Below are 14,836 nucleotides of genomic sequence, written 5' to 3'. Positions count from 1 at the left end.
ACCCGTCCTCCTATAACACTTCCCACCAGCCTTTCCTCTGAAATGTCTCTGTTCTGTTAAAAGAGAAGTTGAGAATACCACATGTTGTTTCTGTTGTATCTAAATGTATCTACATTAAACCACATGTTTTGTTCTTAAGACTGATGGGGAAGAGTGGGGTGTAAAGGATTTTGCAACACTACTGTAGTTAGCGCAACCTTGTGACTAAGTTAACATCCTGTTTTCAATACTTGGGGGGATTTCAATGTTATCTTTCAGCCTTCCCGAAACCAAAGACAAACTCTGTACAGGATCTGAACTGTATAACCTTTTGCATGAGAACTTTCCTGCAATGTAGGGAATTTAAAACTTGTTGTGTATTTGAGATGAATATAAAAAGGATTTTGAAGTTTGTAATATAGACTACTTCCTCTGCAAGAGCGTCAGAAAATATGTGATTTCCTCACGTGAAATTGTAAATAAGTTTGTAGCCCACGCAGTTACAAAATGGCTGTAGAAACTGTGGCACATATTTCTCAGTACAATTAGAAGTCGGATAAATGTGTTGATTTGAAGGAAAGACAGACAGACTCTGGTAAGTCTAGGCTAATTATTATGAAGTTAAGTCGTCAAACATTCAATAGAGAGAGCAGGCTTGAGATATGATCCTTTATATTGCTGAACAAACTGATGGTCTCTGTAGGAAATGTTTTAAATATCCTTTATATTGATGATGACCTGATGGTCTCTGTAGGAAATGTTTAGATAATATCCTTTATATTGATCATGACCTGATGGTCTCTGTAGGAAATGTTTAGATAATATCCTTTATATTGATGATGACCTGATGGTCTCTGGAATGTGGGGCTTCCAGCGAGGCGTGGATTTAATAGTATGTTGTACCTAGTTTCCCTCCTTCAGGGAACAGTAGTTATAGTCATAACATGTGGATTTAATAGTATGTTATACCTAGTTTCCCTCCTTCAGGGAACAGTAGTTATAGTCATAACGTGTGGATTTAATAGTATGTTGTACCTAGTTTCCCTCCTTCAGGGAACAGTAGTTATAGTCATAACATGTGGATTTAATAGTATGTTGTACCTAGTTTCCCTCCTTCAGGGAACAGTAGTTATAGTCATAACGTGTGGATTTAATAGTATGTTGTACCTAGTTTCCCTCCTTCAGGGAACAGTAGTTATAGTCATAACGTGTGGATTTAATAGTATGTTGTACCTAGTTTCCCTCCTTCAGGGAACAGTAGTTATAGTCATAACGTTAAGCTTGTCATATGATGAACTTCAACTTAAGTACTGGATCTTGCTGTCGGACAGTTTTTTTTGTCTTCAGATCTCTGAAATGCTCTCTAACTACGTAACATTTATTGTCTCCTTATGTTACGTTGGGAAAACAGTTTTCATGGGCACAGAAATCCTAAATCATTTCAGTTTACTAAATCCAATGGTTCTAACCGAGAGTCACCTTAACTTTATTGACAACTCCCAAATGGATACTGTCATTAATGCGGTTCTTCAATAATTACACATAATACTTAATACTGTAGCTGTTTAGTTACAGTCACATGTTCAACTATCATCAGCTGATCCAGGAAATCATTTTCTGCATGCCAGTCAAATGTAGTTCTTCATTCATTACACCGGTAAAGACAGTTATGCCGTGCTCCACGTTGGATCCAACATCCCAAACAAATCGATATTTATAATGTGTTATTGTCTACTTCATTTACAGTAGGGTCTCGTTAGTCCGTTTGGAAACGGAGATACTTAGCTCATAATGTGTAGAGAACTGTTCCTTGATGGATAGGCTATTGTACAACACACAGAGCTATTTTCCTTTATTCAGGACATTTAGAATGACAACACATTACAGAGTAGCCTAGTGGGATTATTCACAAAATTATCTGGTGATCAGGTTATGAATTGTCATGACAAAGACATTTTAGTCTCCTTGTTTCACCTAAAATATTAAATGATTTATAGTCCTAGGTCTATGTTGTTGTTAGGTGAAGTTATGGGTCCTACAGTAGGTCTATGTTATTGTTAGGTGAGATTATAGACCATTTTGGCATACACTTAGTGGACAAAACCTCATTGTCAGGCTGATGTCAGGCTGATGGAAAACTAGCCAATGAGCATTTTACTGGTTGAAGTCGTTTTTAAATATAAAGTAGTACATTTGACAATAACACAAACATTATATTAAATCAGGACATTCAAACGAGCCTTACAATTATAATCCAAAGTAGTGTCAAATGATAATAATAATCATAATCAACCTGTAAATGGAGGCTATTTTTGCTGTCAGCCTATGAGAACTCCCCTGAGTTTCCCCCACGGTGGTGAATTAGTGAATAGACACAGAGCTTAATGTGAGTTTCCTTGAGTAGCACTCCTGATCTAGTGCTGTAATATTCAGAATACATTGTGAAAACTAATCTTTGCTCACCATTTGTTAAATATATATTTTTTTTCACCCCTTTTTTCTCCCCAATTGGTACATAGTCTTGTCTCATCGCTGCAACTCCCATACGGACTCTGGAGAGGCGAAGGTCGAGAGCCATGCGTCCTCCGAAACACAACACAACCCAACCTACCCGCGATGCTTCTTGACACAATGCCTATCCAACCCGGAAGCCAGCAGCACCAATGTGTCGGAGGAAACACGGAACACCTGGCAACCTGGTCAGCGTGCACTGCGCCCGGCCCGCCACAGGAGTCGCTAGTGCGCGATGAGACAAGGATATCCCTGCCGGCCAAACCCTCCCCTAACCCGGACGACGCTGGGCCAATTGTGCGTCGCCCCATGGGCCTCCCGGTCGCGGCCGGCTGCAACAGAGCTTGGACTCGAACCCAGAATCTCTAATGGCACAGCTTAGGCCACTTGCTCACCATTTTTGCTCCAGGCAGATATACTACATCCATAACTAGCGCTTTCTGCATTAGCAGGGAGGTGTTTCTGCAGTCAAATTGTGTGCGCATCGCCCTTGTCGCAATTTTAGCAAACACAGAAAGGTGCCTATATTTGAGAACAAAAGTCGCCTGGCACACTGCTTAGGAGTTCAACACCTTTTACTTATTTCTAGTTACTACTAATGTGAAAACAAGACTAAATATGACTATTGTTGCTCACTTGACTGTCTTAAGACAATTGTCAAGTAATTTTAACATTCATTTCAGACGTCAATTGTTGTACAGTATCATGGCTACGCTGTTGGCATCCCCTTTTTTCATTGGATTTCTGCTGTTGTGAGCCTTTAACTATCTGTCTGACTTGTTCACACAGGAGAGAGACGTGACTATCATGGATCCTCTGGGGAGCCTCAACATCATGATGCTGACGAGGCAGAGACGAGTCTGTCCAGATTCTATCACCTCAAGAAACACCAGCAGAGACCCACAGGGAAGAAATATATCTGTTGCTCTGACTGTGGAAAACGTTGCAAATCTTCATCAGAACTTAAAATACACCAGCGAGTACACACAGGAGAGAAACCTCACCACTGTTTTGATTGTGGGAAGAGTTTTACTGCATCTAGCTATCTGATTATACACCAGAGAACACATACAGGAGAGAAACCGTACAGCTGTACTCAATGTGGGAAGAGTTTTACTCAGTCAAGCAACTTGTTATCACACCAGAGAACACACACAGGAGAGAAATCTTATTGCTGTGATCAATGTGGGAAGACTTATATTTCATCTTGCCATCTGACTAGACACCAGCGAGTACACACAGGAGAGAAGCCATTCCACTGTTCAGATTGTGGAGAAAGATTCTCATCTTCACAGAATATGAAGAAGCATCAGAAAACACACACAGGAGAGAAACCTTATAGCTGTAATCAATGTGGGAAGAGTTTTACTCGGCCAGACAGCCTAAAATTACACCAGAGAACTCACACAGGAGAGAAACCTTATAGCTGTAACCAATGTGGGAATAGTTTTTCTACATCTAGCTATCTCACTATACACCAGAGAACACACACAGGAGAGAAACCATATAGCTGTAACCAATGTGGGAAGAGTTTTTCTACATCTAGAGTTCTCACTAAACACCAGAGAACTCATACAGGAGAGAAACCATATAGCTGTACTCAATGTGGGAAGAGTTTTTCTACGTCTAGCTATCTCACTAAACACCAGAGAACACACACAGGAGAGAAACAATATAGCTGTAGTCAATGTGGGACAAGATTTTCTTGGCTAACCAGCCTAGTATCACATCAGAGAACACACACAGGAGAGAAATCTCCTAGCTGTGATCAATGTGGGAAGAGATACTCTGATAACAGATCTCTGATTAAACATCAGAAAATACATGAAGGAGTTGTTTCATGATATCAATGAAATAATGTCACAATGTAGAATGTTTTAACATTGTAGAAGGAGTATTTTAATGATGTCACAATGTAGAACCATAAATATTTGCCCCCTGTTCTATTGATTTCAGCATGATATGGATATTAACCTCAGGGGGAAAATCCAGGCTCAGAAATGGAAGAGTACTATTTATGTGATTTAACAAAAAGTGACTAACAAAAAAAGAGCTGTGTTACACTTACCATGTTGGTGACGCACTTGAATCAAAATGCAACACTTCAAAATGTAGCTAGCTGCTTTCTACAAATTGTCCTCTAACCAGGGATGTACACATTATTCCCAGATTCCGTGTGCTTTTTGAGCTGTTCGTTTTAACAGGACGTGCAACTTCATCTCCCTCCTGTCACACAAATGATTTTAACATGATATCGATGAGTTATGACAAATAAGTGTTGTGTTCCTTTGTTTAGCGACCCCTAAATTTAAATGCATCACTCCAAAATGTAGCTGACTGTCTTCTGCAGGTTGTCCTCTAATCAGTGAGGTAAAATATATCTCCCATTTCCATGTGTTTTGTTTAGTTGTTAGTTTCAACATCACGTACAACCTGATTTCCCCCTAATTTCCCCCTATTTTATAAGGAGTAACATGATTATTGTGGCAGATGTTTGTGTATATAGCACATTTTATGTTTTCAATATATCCCAAACTGTTTCTGCATATTGGTTATTGATTTGGACACGTTAAAACTGTGTTTTGACATTGGGGATATCCCATCTAGCAACATGTCATTGAAAAGACATTGAAAATATGACTATGCAACCAAATATTTCATATTTACATTTCATGATCAGATTTAGTAATCGATTTATTGATGATATTTATTCATGCAACCAACTGACAATTTTTGGTACAATTATATTGACATTGTTGCCCTGCTTTTAAAATATCAGGGTTCATTCTCAGATGTGCCAACCCAAATGTACTAGAGCATGACATTGGGGACTGGGCCCCGATCCAACAACATGCCTATCTAGTGAACCCTGAAAAGGGAGAGAAGCTCTGCAGTGAGGTGGAAAGTTACTATGGATATTGCAGGAGTTTCCTCTTGAAATCAGACATGTCTGTGGTGAGGACAACTTGGTTGCTGATTGTCTCAAGGTGGGCAGTCAAAAAGTTTTGTGTTTAGACAGTGCGTTGCCATGGATCACAATGTATTTTGACTGCACGTTTTTCCGTATTGGAGATGAGTTTTGTTTGGGCTCGTTCCAAGGGGACGAGAGTTCTAGAAGCTAGTGAGTTTTAGGAAGACGAGAGTTCTAGAAGCTAGTGGGATTTAGGAAGACGAGAGTTCTAGAAGCTAGTGAGTTTTAGGAAGACGAGAGTTCTAGAAGCTAGTGTTTTTTAGGTAGACGAGTGTTCTAGAATCTAGTGAGTTTTAGGAAGACGAGAGTTCTAGAAGCTAGTGAGTTTTAGGAAGACGAGAGTTCTAGAAGCTAGTGGGATTTAGGATTCTATAGAAAGAAAAAGGAGAAACAAATAATACTATTGTATATTATTATTTAGAAATACGTGTTTTTTTTCTTGTTTTTAATTGTTGACATCCAGTAGACACCATGTTTATATTGGTGAAGGTGAAGCATTGTAGTTGATTATAATGTGAAATGGAAGTTGTTTTCTGTTGGTGGTGAGCAAACTTGTCCAAAAGAAATATAGGATATATTTGTTGTCATAAGGTGTTACAGGCTTTGGTTTTTCCATTTATGTTTTGAGGTTGGACGTTAGCACGTCTAGCTCGTGAGCACGTCTCGCTCGTGAGCACGTCTAGCCCGTTAGCCCGTCTAGCCCGTTAGCTCGTTAGCACGTCTAGCTCGTTAGCCCGTCTAGCTCGTTAGCCCGTCTAGCTCGTTAGCACGTCTAGCTCGTTAGCCCGTCTAGCTCGTTAGGACGTATAGCTCGTTAGCACGTCTAGCTCCGTCAGCTCGTCTAGCTCGTTAGCACGTAGGACGCACTGATTGGTGTCACCTCGTTAGTCAGTATGTGTTACACCTGTGCTGGCTTGTCCATCTCGTTAGTGGGAAGGTGTTTCACCTGAGCTGGTCCAGGTTCTATTTAAGAGTGTCTGGCCCAGTGCTCCAGTTGTCTTGATACATGTGGAGAGTCAACACCTTTAGTTGCTCCACCTTTTTGGTTTACTTCCTGTCTTTAAGTTTGGTGTGGGTTTTTCTTTTGTTTTCCTCTTCTTGGGCAGATTTAGTGGGCCTCATGGTGGGTGTCTTTTAGGTCCCAGTTGTTGTTACTAGTCAACTTCCAGTGGACACCCCCATAGTGTCTTTCAGAGCCCCTCCTAAAAACATGCTTATATTTTGGGTTGGATGTTGCATCCAATTAATATTTTAATCAATGGATTTTCCTTAGAATGCTAATTCGTCTTTCAGTTGTTAATCTTATGTTTGTTGTGGTAAATATTTCTGTTTATTTTCATAGTTTTATTTTTTTCCTGTGAAGCATCCATGTCTGAAATGTGTTGTATAAATAAAGCTTGATTTGAACATATTGCAAAAGAAATTAACATAATGACTGACAATCAACAGACTCTTGCAAAACCAATACGTATCTTGGTCCATCTTATTATGAAAAAAGTATAAATTCAGTATATTTCCCACTATGTCAAAATAGTGCTGGTATGTACGTTTAGTATCACTTTTCAACCAACCCAGTGCATTTGTTGAAGATAAATGTTTAATTCAACAATATGTCAAAGGATTCAACTACTGGAAACGGACACAAACAAATGGATCAACCAGATCAATCCCACTTTTCCAGCCTGCTGAAGGCGTGGTGGAGTGGTAAACACCACCCCCGGCTCTACCAGGGGCTTGAAGTGGTCTCCCACAGCTCTGCTTATGTCATGTTCTGTGGCCTTGCTGTTCCATTTCTTGACTGTCCCTGCAACACAGAAACACATTTAGTCATATTATATAAAACTCTCAAAGTAATGGATATGGAGCATCTATGGCCTCAGTTACACCTGGCACCTAAATGTGACTTCTGTCATCTGATCACTCCAAGCTGCATTAGGTTCAGATCTACCAGGATGAGCCTTTGACACAGTCAGGCCACTGATTATGCATCAGCAATGTAAAGAGGTGGGGTGAATGAGGGGAAAAGTAAATTTGACACAAATGACCTTCATAATAAATCAAATGTTGTTGGTCACATACAGGTGTTCAGCAGATGTTATTGCAGGTGTAGTGAAATGCTTGTCCTTCTAGTTCCCACAGTGCAGGAATATCTAACAATTAATATCTAACAATTTCACAACAAATACCTAATACACACAAATCTAAGTAAAGGAATGGAATTAGGAATATATAAATATATGGATAAACAATGTCAGAGCAGCATAGACTGAGATACAGTTTATACATATGAGATGAGAAATGATATGTAAACATTATTAAAGGGCCAATGATTTCATGATGCCTGTTTAACAGTCTGATGGTCTGGAGATAGAAGCTGTTTAACAGTCTGATGGCCTTGAGATAGAAGCTGTTTTTCAGTCTTTCAGTCCCAGCTTTGATGCACCTGTACTGACCTCGCCTTCTGGATGATAGCAGGGTGAACAGGCAGTGGCTCAGGTGGCTCGGGTAATAACAAAAAACATGTATGTATGCCTGGGGGGAAATTCACTTTCATACAGCAATACCAGTGGACAATTTGCACTAAATAAACATAAATGGAACATATTCCCTTTTGCTGACGTGATGAACCACTAAGGGGACATAAATATTTAATCCCAAAACTTTCCCTTTGGTTTAACTGTTTAAGACGGTCCCCTTTTCTAATAGAGGCCGGGATGTGATCAATACCCACAGCTTGTAGGTGTAACCGATGTGAAATGGCTAGTTAGTTAGCGGTGGTGCGCGCTAATAGCATTTCAATCGGTGACGTCACTCGCTCTGAGACCTGAAGTAGGGTTTCCCCTTGCGTTGCAAGGGCCGCGGCTTTTGTGGCGCGATGGGTAACGTTGCTTCGTGGGGTGTCAGTTGTTGATGTGTGCAAGGGTCATTGGTTTGAGCCCGGGTTGGGGCGAAGAGAGGGAGGCAGGGTTGCCTTGGTGTAAGGACTTATAGTGCCTTGCCATGGGGTAGTCGTCATTGCCTACCCGTATGGCATACTTGTGTTCCGCTAGGCGGTCTTGAAGGCGTCTCTTTGTCCGTCCAATGTAGAACACCTTGCACTGTGGACATTCCAATCTATAGATGACATGAGTGGTTTTGCAGTTAATGAAATGCTTGACGTAATACTCCATTTTGGAAGCTGTGTCTACAAAATACTTTTTCTGTGCAATATTTCTGCAGTGGTTATATTTAAAAGAGCCCTTGGGTTTGTGGTCAAGCCAAGTTTTTTGAGAGTCACCCGGAAGATAACTGTGTACTAATTTATCATTTAGGGTAGGACATCTTTTAAAGCTTATGACTGGTGGCTCAGGAAAGACTTGGTGTAGTAGAGTATCACTTTGGATAATTCCCCAATTATTTTGAATGATTATTTTAATGTTCTCTGCTTCAGTACTGTATTTTGTGGGTATTGATCACATTCCGGCCTCTATTAGAAAAGGGGACCGTCTTAAACAGTTAAACCAAAGGGAAAGTTTTGGGATTAAATATTTATGTCCCCTTAGTGGTTCATCACGTCAGCAAAAGGGAATATGTTCCATTTATGTTTATTTAGTGCAAATTGTCCACTGGTATTGCTGTATGAAAGTGAATTTCCCCCCAGGCATACATACATGTTCTTTGTTATTACCGGAGCCACTGCCTGTTCACCCCGCTATCATTCAGAAGGCGAGATCAGTACAGGTGCATCAAAGCTGGGACCGAAAGACTGAAAAATAGCTTCTATCTCCAGGCCATCAGACTGTTAAATAGCACAGAGAGGCTGCAGCCTACATATAGACTTGACATCATTGGCCACTTTAATAAATGGAACACTAGTCCCTTTAATAATGTTTGCATATCATTTCTCATCTCATATGTATAAACTGTATCTCAGTCTATGCTGCTCTGACATTGTTTATCCATATATTCCTAATTCCATTACGAACCAGCTCTGAGTTCGCAACAAAAGGGAGACAATGTGGAGACAAGGAGTATCAAAAATATATATTTATTAGATAACACAACCAAAATCAACAAGGTGTCTGCATGGAGAGAGTCTCCCTTCATGACTGTGGAAGAGGTCTATTTATCCTGGGACACACCCGGGCCCAGGTGTTTCCCATTTAGCTGACGACCCTCCCAGCTCCGCCCACCGGCATCCTAATAAGGAAACAAGAGCAGAGAGAATACGGCAGACAGAGGGAGGGGCGTTAAATATATTACTCTATTGTTATCATATAGAAACATCACTTGTTAGATATTACTGCACTGTGGGAACTAGAAGGACAAGCATTTCACTACACCTGCAATAACATCTGCTGAACACCTGTATGTGACCAACAACATTTGATTTATTATGAAGGTCATTTGTGTCAAATTTACTTTTCCCCACTCATTCACCCCATCTCTTTACATTGCTTATGCATATTCAGTGGCCTGACTGCATCCAGACTATGTCAAAGGCCCATCCTGGTAGATCTGAACCTAATGCAGCTTGGAGTGATCGGATGACAGAAGTAACATTTAGGTGCCAGGTGTAACTGAGGCCATAGATGCTCCATATCCATTACTTTGAGTGTTTTATATAATATGACTAAATGTGTTTCTGTGTTGCAGGGACAGTCAAGAAATGGAACAGCAAGGCCACAGAAAATGACATAAGCAGAGCTGTGGGAGACCACCTCAAGCCCCTGGTAGAGCCGGGGGTGGTGTTTACCACTCCACCACGCCTTCAGCAGGCTGGAAAAGTGGGATTGATACAGTTTTTCATACTAAGGTGGACCAATAGTTTGTTGATTGGTCAGTCATTGGGTTAATTTGTTTTACAATATGTTCAAATCAAATCAAGCTTTATTTATACAGCACATGTCAGACATGGATGCAACACAATGGCTTCACAGGAAAAAACTATGAAAATAATCAGAAATATTTAGTACACAAATATGAGGATAAAAAACAATAATAACAACTGAAAGACTAATGAGCATTGGAAGGAAATGCCATTGATTAAAATATCAACAATATGATACAATATCCAACCCAAAATATAACTTGTTTTTTAGGAGGGGCTCTGAAAGACACTATGGGGGTGTCCACTGAAAGTTGACTAGTAACAACAACTGGGACCTAAAAGACACCCACCATGAGACCCACTAAATCTGCCCAAGAAGAGGAAAACAAAGAAAAACCCACACCAAACTTAAAGACAGGAAGCAAACCAAAAGGTGGAGCAACTAAAGGTGTTGACTCTCCACATGTATCAAGACAACTGGAGCACTGGGCCAGACACTCTTAAATAGAACCTGGACCAGCTCAGGTGAAACACCTTCCCACTAACGAGATGGACAAGCCAGCACAGGTGTAACACATACTGACTAACGAGGTGACACCAATCAGTGCGTCCTACGTGCTACATTCCAAACCTCAAAACATAAATGGAAAAACCAAAGACGGTAACAACTTAAGAGAATGCTTACCAACAACAGAAAAAAACTTCCAATTCACATTATAATCAACTACAATGCTTCACCAATATAAACATGGTGTCCACTGGCTGTCAACAATTCAAGACAATATATATACACTTCTAGAACTCTAGTCTTCCTAAAACTCACTAGCTTCTAGAACTCTAGTCTTCCTAAAACTCACTAGCTTCTAGAACTCTCGTCCCCTTGGAACGAGTCCAAACAAAACTCATCTCCAATACGGAAAAACATGCAGTCATAATAAATTGTGATCCATGGCAACACACTGGCTAAACACAAAACACAAATCTTTTTGACTGCCCACCCTTGAGACAATCAGCAACCAAGTTGTCCTTACCACGGACATGTCTGATTTCAAGAGGAAACTCCTGCAATATCCATAGTAACTTTCCACCTCACTGCAGAGCTTCTCTCTCTTCTCAGGGTTCACTACATAGGCATGTTGTTGGATCGGGGCCCAGTCCCCAATGTCATGCTCTAGTACATTTGGGTTGGCACATCTGAGAATGAACCCTGATATTATAAAAGCAGGGTAACAATGTCAATATAATAGTCAGTTGGTTACATAAATAATTATTACTAAATGTTACATGAAATGTAAATATGAAATATTTGGTTGCATAGTCTTATTTTCAACAGCTTTTCAATTACATGTTGCTAGGTGGGATATCCCCAATGTCAAAACACAATTTTAACATGTCCAAATCTAAACATAAAATGTGCTATATACACAAACATCTGCCACAATAATCATATTACTTGTATTATTTAAAACAAGCAGCTTATAAACTGCACAAGCACCAGAAACGCTGTTGTTTTGACAAGTAACAATAAATCACTGATATCCATTAGGGGTGAAATCAGGTTGAATCTGCTCTTCAAACTAACACAACAAAACAAAAAACACATGGAAATGGAGATATATTTTACCTCACTGGTTAGAGGACAACCTGCAGAAGACAGTCAGCTACATTTTGGAGTGATGCATTTAAATTTAGGGGTCGCTAAACAAAGGAACACAACACTTATTTGTCATAACTCATAGATATCATGTTGAAATCAATTGTGCCGAGATGAGGTTGCACCTCCTGTTAAAACTAACAGCTCAAAAACCACACAGAATCTGGGAATAATGTGTACATCCCTGGTTAGAGGACAACTTGTAGAAAACAGCTAGCTACATTTTGAAGTGATGCATTTTGATTCCAGTGGGTCAGCAACATGGTAAGTGTAACACAGCTCTTTTTGTGTTAGTCACTTTTAGTTAAATCTCATAAATAGTACTCTTCCATTTCAGAGACTGGATTTTCCCCCTGAGGCTAATATCCATATCATGTTGAAATCAATAGAACAGGGGACAAACGTTTAGGATTCTACATTGTGACATCATTAAAATACTCCTACTACAATGTTAAACATTCTACATTGTGACATTAATTCATTGATATCATGAAACAACTCCTTCATGTATTTTCTGATGTTTGATCAGAGATCTTTTATCAGAGTATCTCTTGTCACATTGACCACAGTTAAGGTTTCTCTCCTGTGTGTGTTCTCTTGTGTTGAGTCAGATGTCCAGATTGACCAAAACTCTTCCCACATTGATCACACCTATAAGGTTTCTCTCCTGTGTGTATTCTCTGGTGTAGAGTCAGAGAGCCAGATCGACCAAAACTCTTCCCACATTGATCACACCTATAAGGTTTCTCTCCTGTGTGTATTCTCTGGTGTAGAGTCAGAGAGCCAGATTGACTAAAACTCTTCCCACATTGATCACAGCTATAAGATTTCTCTCCTGTGTGTATTCTCTGGTGTAGAGTCAGAGAGCCAGATTGACTAAAACTCTTCCCACATTGATCACAGCTATAAGATTTCTCTCCTGTGTGTGTTCTCTGGTGTAGAGTCAGACTGCGAGATGCAGCAAAACTCTTCCCACATTGACCACAGATATAAGATTTCTCTCCTGTGTGTATTCTCTGGTGTGATACCAGATGGCCAGATTGACCAAAACACTTCCCACATTGATCACACCTATAAGGTTTCTCTCCTGTGTGTGTTCTCTGGTGTTGAGTCAGAGAGTCAGATCGACCAAAACTCTTCCCACATTGACCACAGCTATAAGGTTTCTCTCCTGTGTGTGTTCTCTGGTGTGATATCAGATGGCCAGATTGACTAAAACTCTTCCCACATTGATCACAGCTATAAGGTTTCTCTCCTGTGTGTGTTCTCTGATGAATTTTAATGCCTGATGAGGTGAATCTCTTCCCACAGTCAGAGCAGCAGTGAGTTCTCTTCCCTGTGGATGTCTGCAGGTGTTTATTGAGGTGTTCTGATCTGGAGAGACTCTTCTCTGCCTCGTCAGCATCATGATGTTGTTGAGGCTCCCCAAAGGATCCACGATAGTTAAGTATCTCTCCTGTGTGAACAACAAAGTCAGACAGATGATTAAAGGCCCACAACAGTAGAAATCCACTGTAAAAGGTGATGCCAACAGTGGAGCCATGATGTTGTACAACAATTGACGTCTGTAATGAATGTTAAAATTGTTGGACAAATGTCTTAAAATGAGCAAGAATAGTCATATTTTGTCTTGTTTTCACATTAGTAGTGAAATCGATGATTCTAGGCTAGAAATAAGTTATTCATGTTGTTGAAACTCGAAGCAGTGTGCCAGACGACTTTTGGTCTCCAATATAGGCCCCTTTCTGTGTTTGCTAAAATTGCGGCACGAGGGCAATTTGATTGCAGAAACTCCTCCCTGCTAATGAGGAAACCGATAGTTATGGATGTAGTATATCTGGTAATGAGGAACCCACTAGTTATGGATGTAGTATATCTGGTAATGAGGAAACCACTAGTTATGGATGTAGTATATCTGGTAATGAGGAAACCACTAGTTATGGATGTAGTATATCTGGTAATGAGGAAACCACTAGTTATGGATGTAGTATATCTGGTAATGAGGAACCCACTAGTTATGGATGTAGTATATCTGGTAATGAGGAAACCACTAGTTATGGATGTACTATATCTGGTAATGAGGAAACCACTAGTTATGGATGTAGTATATCTGGTAATGAGGAAACCACTAGTTATGGATGTACTATATCTGGTAATGAGGAAACCACTAGTTATGGATGTAGTATATCTGCTAATGAGGAAACCACTAGTTATGGATGTAGTATATCTGGTAATGAGGAAACCACTAGTTATGGATGTAGTATATCTGGTAATGAGGAAACTACTAGTTATGGATGTAGTATATCTGGTAATGAGGAAACCACTAGTTATGGATGTAGTATATCTGGTAATGAGGAAACCACTAGTTATGGATGTAGTATATCTGGTAATGAGGAAACCACTAGTTATGGATGTAGTATATCTGCTAATGAGGAAACCACTAGTTATGGATGTAGTATATCTGGTAATGAGGAAACCACTAGTTATGGATGTAGTATATCTGCTAATGAGGAAACCACTAGTTATGGATGTAGTATATCTGCTAATGAGGAAACCACTAGTTATGGATGTAGTATATCTGGTCATGAGGAAACCACTAGTTATGGATGTAGTATATCTGGTAATGAGGAAACCATTAGTTATGGATGTAGTATATCTGGTAATGAGGAAACCACTAGTTATGGATGTAGTATATCTGGTAATGAGGAAACCACTAGTTATGGATGTAGTATATCTGGTAATGAGGAAACCACTAGTTATGGATGTAGTATATCTGCTAATGAGGAAACCACTAGTTATGGATGTAGTATATCTGCCTGGAGCAAAAATGGTGAGCAAAGATTTTCGTTTTCACAATGTATTCTGAATATTACAGCACTAGATCAGGAGTGCTACTCAAGGAAACTCACAT

Source organism: Salmo salar, unplaced genomic scaffold (genome assembly GCF_905237065.1).
Source record: "Salmo salar unplaced genomic scaffold, Ssal_v3.1, whole genome shotgun sequence".
Classification (NCBI taxonomy): Eukaryota; Metazoa; Chordata; class Actinopteri; order Salmoniformes; family Salmonidae; genus Salmo; species Salmo salar.
This window is presented reverse-complemented; position numbering follows the sequence as displayed.